Raw genomic sequence first — 8,076 nt, 5'->3', positions numbered from 1 at the left:
GATATTCTCCGCAATAAATCCTTCTATCTAATATTTCCTGCTGCTCGCACTCAAGAAAACTCTGGGGAACTGTGGGGGTGGTTGGGTAAACGCCCCACACTGATGAGACAAAAAAAACCTGTCCTAATGGGAGTTTAGAAATGGCAAAAACCTCCCTTGTTAGATTTTCAGTCTGTACGCAAACCACACAGACCCCGAAAACAAAAATGGACAAAAATCCCCTACCTTCAGTAGCAGGGAAAGCTGCCACTGTAGTGTTGGAAACTGTTTCTGGGGTAGAGGGGATAAACTGAGACCAAACTGGATACTGTCAGGGAGAAAGACTCTGAAGAAAGAGAAGGGACATATTCCTCCCCAGAAAATACTTGACCTGTAAAAAGCTGCTAGAATTTGAGGCAGATTCGGGGGGAGAAAAAATAGCCCCTACCTCCAAAGGCAGCTAGCAGAGGAACAGAGCCACAGACAGATACCTGAAGCTCTGCATCTAGGGAAGGAAGGAACAAGCAAAATGAGATCAGTGGGAGAAAATCTCTCTGAAGGAGCTATGGAAAAGCTGTTGTAAATGATCTTGTTTTTCACTGACTGGCTAAGACAAACACAAGCCCCGAGGAAAGTTGCTATCAGACATGCCAGCCTCAATGCCGGCTAATGAGGCAGGTGCAGTTCTGATCCGGGGCCAGTGTCAAATGAAGGAGAGACACCTGTTAAAGCCAGCTAAGGAGAGACCAGAACCCTCCCAATGTCCCATAATTGAAAATGTAAAATGCTTGTTCAAATCTCCCGTTGCAAAAGCAAAAAACTTTGTTCAAACCTCCCGGGCAGGAATTTGTAAGCAAGTCTGGTAAAAGACCCAAAAAGAACTATGGGAAATGACTGCTATAAGGGAAATGATATAAGGGACTGATATGAGGGACTGATATTATGGACTGATATAAGGGAAATGCATTCTGGGAAAGGTAGTTTTTCCGCTAAAGATGACAACATTGACCTGAAACACTTTTGTCAGCTCAAAAATACGTTCATGGTAAACTTAAAATACAGCTTTTAAAAGAATAAGGAGGAAAATCGTCTAAGAGTTAAAGTGTCAGTTCCAATGAAATATTGAAAGGATACGGAAATAGGTGCTTCTCGGTTTGGGGCTCCACTGGTAAAATGCCTTATTTGCCCTAATAGCTGTGCAAAGTTTTTACAGTAGCTAGATGACAGAAAGCTACCTATAAGAGCAAACAAGCCACTTTAAAATCCTTAAAACAAGGGAAAGCAGTTTATACACTGAATGTTGTCTTAGATATGAAGAAACTTATGTTGAAATTAAAAGTTCTTTGCCTTTTGAACAAACTGCCTGCAATGGGCAATTCCTTTGCAAATCTAATAAGGAGACAAACAGGCATTCAAAAAGAAATGACTGCTTTATAGATGGGAAACAAACTTGAAAAAATCTAGCTGTCTTACAAGAGTTGCTTCATCTGAAAGTTCCTTATAAGAAATCAATGCTAAATATTACAGCTGCTAATAACATCAGGAGTTAAAGCTAAAGAGGTGAAAATACTAAATACAGTTCGGAGCTGTGCCACTTGTGGCTTTACTAGCTCCTTTAGAAAAATACTTTATATCACCGAATAGCTGTGCAGTATTTGGCAAAGAGCTTTACAGTAGCTAAATATGGTAATTTCGCCCTCAGCGTGAAGTGAAGTTTTTCGGTAGAACAAACCAAAAGTACTGCTGTAATAGAAACGTTTGTCTGAATTGAAGCACTTAGGGGAACTATTATGAATTTGGGTGAAGGGACAGCCTCTAGTTAAAAACCATCTACTGATGACAGTGCATCTCTGCCGGTTCCGGAACGGCTGAGAGAACTGGCAACTTTGGAGTGTGGCGTCATCCTGGAAAGGTTATAGTCCCCTAGCAACAACTATCACAATTCTATAACAACAACACTCACTAAATGCCAGTGCTTTATAACAAAGCTGACTATAAACTCTAAACTTTAGAAATGATGTCCGTACTTCCTGTCTAGTTAAGAGAATCTTTCTAATAGAGATAGTAATAATAATTAAGAGTAAGAAATAGAAAAAGATGAAAATAAGATATGTGAGTTTGTAAAATTTCTCTTGTTAGATCTCTGTGTTAAGAAATCTTGAGGTGTTTGCTAAGTTAAATATATGCGAATGGTAGGCCTATATAAGTTTGTAAAATAGATCTATAGAGTTCTTTTTTTTTTTTTTTTGGTTTTTCGAGACAGGGTTTTTCTGTGTAGCTTTGCGCCTTTCCTGGGACTCACTTGGTAGCCCAGGCTGGCCTCGAACTCACAGAGATCCGCCTGGCTCTGCCTCCCGAGTGCTGGGATTAAAGGCGTGCGCCACCACCGCCCGGCTAGAGTTCCTTTAAGAAGGTAAGCTTGCAAGAAGTATCTAAGGTAGTCTTAAGACATGTAGTAAGTAATAAGCTTGTAAGAAGTAAAGATGCTAGTTGTAAATGTAAGTTTAAAATAGAAATAAGATGGAATGAACATAAGAAATATATAAGAAGTAATAAGAAATATATTTGCTAAAGTAGTTCTATGGTTTCCTTAAGGAGTATAAATAAGTAGATGTCAATGTTATGAGTTTGTAAAATGTAAATGTTGAATGTGAGTCTAAATGCTTTGCAAGGCAAAAAATGTTAAATGTGAGTTTGTAAAAAAGTGTAAATGTTAAGTGTGAGTCTATGCTTAATGTATATGATGAAAAAACCTGAAATCTAGAAGTTAGTGTCCTAGAAGACTGCAAAGCAGGCAGTCTGAGCGGTTTTCAAAAGTTCCAGAAGCCGCTAAGAAGCTAAGAATGGCGGATGCCAGAACCAGCACAACAAGGCATCCACAGCTGAGATCCGTGGAAAATCGACGCAACACAGAAAAACCTGAGCTAACATCAAAAACGGTGCGGTTTAGAATACTACTGTACCTAAAAAGGTCTCTGGCTTGAGAATAAGTTCAGAGACGCTTGTTTGAACAAAAATTAACTGCAAAAAGTTTTGGTTGTAAAACGTCTCTTCATATTTTGAAGTGAAAGCCTAATACCAGAATTTATCTCTTGTTTGAACCTTTTGAACTTAAAATGAGATAAAACTACAAAAAGATTTTGGTTATGGATTTCTTCATATTTGGAAGGCTCGTACCAGAATTTATCATTTGAATTTTGGGACTTAAGAAATGAAATGAACAGTAGAGATTTCATTGCAATGGGACAATTTTGAGTTTACTGATAGTAATGACCTAGGAACTGTTTTCTGGAATTGGGTTAAAAATGGAACTGTTTAAATGAAGAAATTCATTATTTCTACCTAGAATCAAGATGCAGTTTTGTGTATGCATATATGCTTTATTAATTGGTGATTCATGAATTGTTTTGTGGAACTGTTCATGTAAAAATGAAATTACTTACAGAACTGGTTTTGTGTTATAAATGGAACTGTTTAAATGGAAAAGTTTGGGTTTTCTAACTAGGTTTGAGATTTTGTTAAAAAAATTATAAAGAAAAGGAGGAGTTATGAGGTTGAATTATGTTTGCAGAAATTGTATTTACCCTATTGATATTAATGCACCCTGGTTTTGTGGAGTTAAGGAATATTTAAGTTTGATGTGAATACATTGAAGTTTTTCCTGTGTTCTGTTAGTAAGAGAATTCAAATGATTGAGTTAAAGTTGTAAGACGGAGAAAACTGTTAACTATATACAGCACCATATATGCTAATTCAAACGGTTCTGTTAAGAGTTTGCTTTGAGTTGTAAGATTGAGAGAATTGTGACTACGTATAGCAATATTTATGTTAACCTGTTAATGGTAATGACGAAGCTAAGGGATTCTTTAAGTGTGTAGTCACCTTAAGAGTTTTTGGTTTAGAAAGGGCTTGAGGCAGTTAAAACTGCTGTTATCACCTTGGACCTAATTCAAAAGAGAAATGCCACCTTTATCATCCTCTACTCCCATACTGGGAGGTGTAACAGCTATGGAGATTGCTGTAAGCCATTAATAGTTATTTTTTTTATATATTAAGAAAGGGGGACCTGTGGGAGCCCATTCTCGGGTTCCTCGTGGCTTTACCCAGCAGGTCCGCATAGAGGATGATTAGACCACGGGCCTAAGTGCAGGTGTCAGGGATGGTCTGCACTTGGCTGTGCTGGGGGAGGAGGTCTTTTGCTCCACCTCTTGGCGTCTCTATAAAAACCCTGGAGCAGAGACAGTCGGGGCCCGTTGGAATAGGTTCCAGGCCCTCTCGAGGCTATCCTTTATTTTCTATCTGTTTATCTCCGTGATATTCTCTGCAATAAATCCTTCTATCTAATATTTCCTGCTGCTCGCACTCAAGAAAACTCTGGGGAACTCTGGGGGTGGTTGGGTAAACACCCCACATCCAACCCATACATTTTTATTAGTTAGCCATTTTAAAGGTAAGGCAGTTGGTACTTCTGAGAGTTCAACAGCAGTTGTGCTCTGTTTGTGAACAGCCTGAATGGTTGGTGCCTGACTTTTATAGCATATGATGATATTATTCCTAGAAACATGCATTGGTCTGTATTCTTTTTCTGAAAGTGTAGGAATTTTAATCTGGGTATTCCACTGTTGTAACAGATCTCGGCCCCAAAGATTTACTGCTACATTTGCTACATATGGCTTCAGCCCTCTTCTCTGTCCTTCTGGCCCTATGCATTTAACCCATCTCGAACTCTGTTTTATCTGAGATAGGGTGCCAATCCTATCCCTAAAGGTTGGACATCTACCTCTTGAAGAGGCCAATTCGGATGCCATGATTTTGGTGTAATTATAGTCACATCTGCACCTGTGTCTACCAGGCCCTCCATAACTAGGCCATTAATTCGAATTCTAAGCTTTGGTCTTTGATCATTTATGGAAGTCTGCCAAAATATTTGTTTTATAGTGTTCTTTGTAAACTGCGATCCACCCATCAGAGCTGTTTTATCATCCATTGCAGTATCGGTTTTTACATTAGGCAGTGGTTTATTCAGTTGTCCTGGAGAGGAATTTCATCCACAGTGGCTGGGAATGTTCATACTTCATTTGATTTGGGGGCCTGCAAGAGGCCCCCTGAGGCGTTTCCCGCCAGTAAAGGGTTACCTTGTATATCTTTTTTTGATCTGCACTCACTGGTCCAATGTCGGCCTTTGCCACACCTTCTACATAATCCGGGAGGTGGTTGGGGCCTCCTGTTTAGGCTATTCCTAAAAGGAGTATTACTTCTAGGAGTACCCCACGTACAGTTTTTACTTATATGACCTGGTGTACCACATTTAAAACATTTGGTAACACAGGTCCTTCTTTCACCTCTAGGATTTGTCTCTCCTATCCAAGCCTCATTACTGTAGTTACAAGACTCAACACCATTAGTATACTGAATCCATTCTTCCAAAGGAGCTGATCTGATCTTTAATGGTGTAAGTATTCTTCTGCATTCTGCATTAGCATTGTCGAACGCCAAGGACTCAGCTAATACTTTTCTTAATTCTTTATCTGATACAGCTCTTGTTATAGCTGTGTTCAGTCTTTGTAAAAAATCAGTGAAGGGTTTGTGCGGTCCCTGAAATATCTTTGTGTATACCTCAGTTGGTTTTCCAGGTTCTGGAATTTTTTCCCAAGCATTTAGAGCTGATGTACGGCATAGGGATATTGTATGTTCATCATAAATGGCTTGTACATTCCTGTCAGTGAAACATCCCTCACCAAGTATTTGATCTTGGGAGATCACAAAACCTCTGAGTTTACCTTGTTGTTCTAAATTTTTTGCCTCTTCTCTCAACCAGCTTTTCCACTGTAGCTGCTGACTATATTCTAGAACAGCTGAAATTAACTGATGCCAGTCATCTGGGATGATTCTATGTGAGGTAGACCAGGAATTTAACAATTGTTTTACGTATGTGGAGTGTATCCCATACGTAACTACTGCTTCCTTTATATTTTTAAAGTCCCTTGTTGAAATTGGTTGTAATGTATATGTATTATATGGCTCGGGGTGTGTGTCATCCGCTGGCTTCTCATGGATGATAACAGGATAAGCCATTGTGTGAGAGCCATTTGGAGATGTTACAACCTCTATGGTCTTGCCCTTCTGCTTATTAGGTCCCTTGTCATGTTTACTGAGAGTTTCTTCTAAGGCCTGAAAACGAGCACCTAGGGTCTATTCTATGGAGTGAACCTCCTCTCTGGCAAGGGACTCCAGATTTCTCATGGAATCATAGAAGTTTTTATGTTCCTCAGAAACACATGATTCCATGGACCTTATCTTATCAATTAATGATAATCTTTCTTCCTTATATAGTGTCTGGAGAGTTAGTGTTCTGTCCATTAAATACTCACATTTATTATCAATAAGATCAATTTTTGGTACAAGCCTGTTTTGTAAATCCTGATCAGCAGATTCCAGAGAGAGAATCTTTTTTTCTAAGGTCTCATTGCTATCCTTTAAAGCAGATTCCAGAGATAGAATCTTTTTCTGTAAGCCTTCATTGTTATTTTTGAAAGCCTGTAAATCCTGGATAGCAGATTCCAGAGAGAGAATCCTTTTCTTTTCTTTTTTTTTTTTTTTTGTGAATCCTTTTCTGTAAGCCTTCATTGCTCTCGCTTAAAGCCTGTATCAGTCCCAATAATGACTCATCTTTGTTCTTGTTATTAAACCAGTGTTTGGCCGGGCGGTGGTGGCGCACGCCTTTAATCCCAGCACTCGGGAGGCAGAGCCAGGCGGATCTCTGTGAGTTCGATGCCAGCCTGGGCTACCAAGCGAGTCCCAGGAAAGGCGCAAAGCTACACAGAGAAACCCTGTCTCGAAAAACCAAAAAAAAAAAAAAAAAAAAAAAAAAAAAACCAGTGTTTGAACACTGCGTGGATTATTACAATGAATGCCAAAATGGTACAGGCAAGATATGCCTTAGGAAGGTCGTATATTTCCAGGAAGATGTCATTCATCATACAGGCAAAAAGGTTTTCAAATTCTTGTGAGGTAATGTTGTCAGCCATATTACAAGAATTACTCAAAATTTGTTAGTCAATTTTAAGGTGTAAAATTATCAGGTACTTTCACTTACCTTTCGTGGTTTTGGGGGGTGTAGTAGCACTTTTCAGCCAGCAGGTGGCGTTGGTACAGCTTCAAAGCAGGGCCTGCTGGTGATCTTGGCTGACTGCAGCTCGCTGGAGTCAACATGGCGGGAGCCGGAGCCGGCGCCGGCACTCAGGAAGCCGGGGAGTGCCTCTTTCGCTGGTCTTGGGGCTAAGCTAGGCAGCTGAGACCGGACTAGCTGCTCCCTTTTTTGGGAATGGAACCGTGTAGGCGTTCCCTGGTTATATGGAACTTTGCAGGCAGGTTTAGGTACCCACTAGCCGGGGAGGAGGCTGAGGGTGGGAGCAACCCAGGCCTTTGGAATTTGCCCCACGTGAGTGCCAGATATTGGTGTAATTATTAAGGCCACTCCACGTAGTTAAAAGGAGATTTATTTAATGGCGTAACTTACAAATTAAGGGATAGGTAGGTCCCGGGGTCTGGGGAAGGTGTATCACAGTCCAGCGGTGTTCTCTGGAGCTCTGCTTGGTCCACCTCCACTATCCAGGGTCCCTGAACGGAGAGAGCGCCCGCCGATCCAGATCTCGGGTCCCCAGGCGCCTCCCTTCGCCCCGCCTTGTAGGCGTGACAGTTGCCAAAGTCTCAATGGGGGTTGGAGCTTCCAGATCAAAGCTGGAATGGCTACCCACTACATCTCCCCCTTTCTGTCTAAATAAGAAAGTTCTAACCTAATACAAGGCTATATACAAAGGAATGGTTATCAAATATTGTCCAGGAATAATGAGGGATAATGACCTAGATAAGATGGAACTACAACCAATGCAAACAATATCAAGCAAGAAACACATACTAAAATCCAGAGAAGTATAGAGCATAGGTAAATGGCATGTTACAAAGATCATTCCAAAAGGTGTCCTATCCTAAAGAACCTGAATCTAATACTTAATATGTTCTATCTACTAAGTTGTAACTATAACTGCTAATCTTCAATCCCATCAAAGACCTGAGAAGGAATATAATGGTACCTGA

Source organism: Peromyscus californicus, unplaced genomic scaffold (genome assembly GCF_007827085.1).
Source record: "Peromyscus californicus insignis strain IS unplaced genomic scaffold, ASM782708v3 Scaffold_3__1_contigs__length_106647218, whole genome shotgun sequence".
NCBI classification, from domain to species: domain Eukaryota; kingdom Metazoa; phylum Chordata; class Mammalia; order Rodentia; family Cricetidae; genus Peromyscus; species Peromyscus californicus.
Note: the sequence above shows the minus strand (reverse complement) of the source record.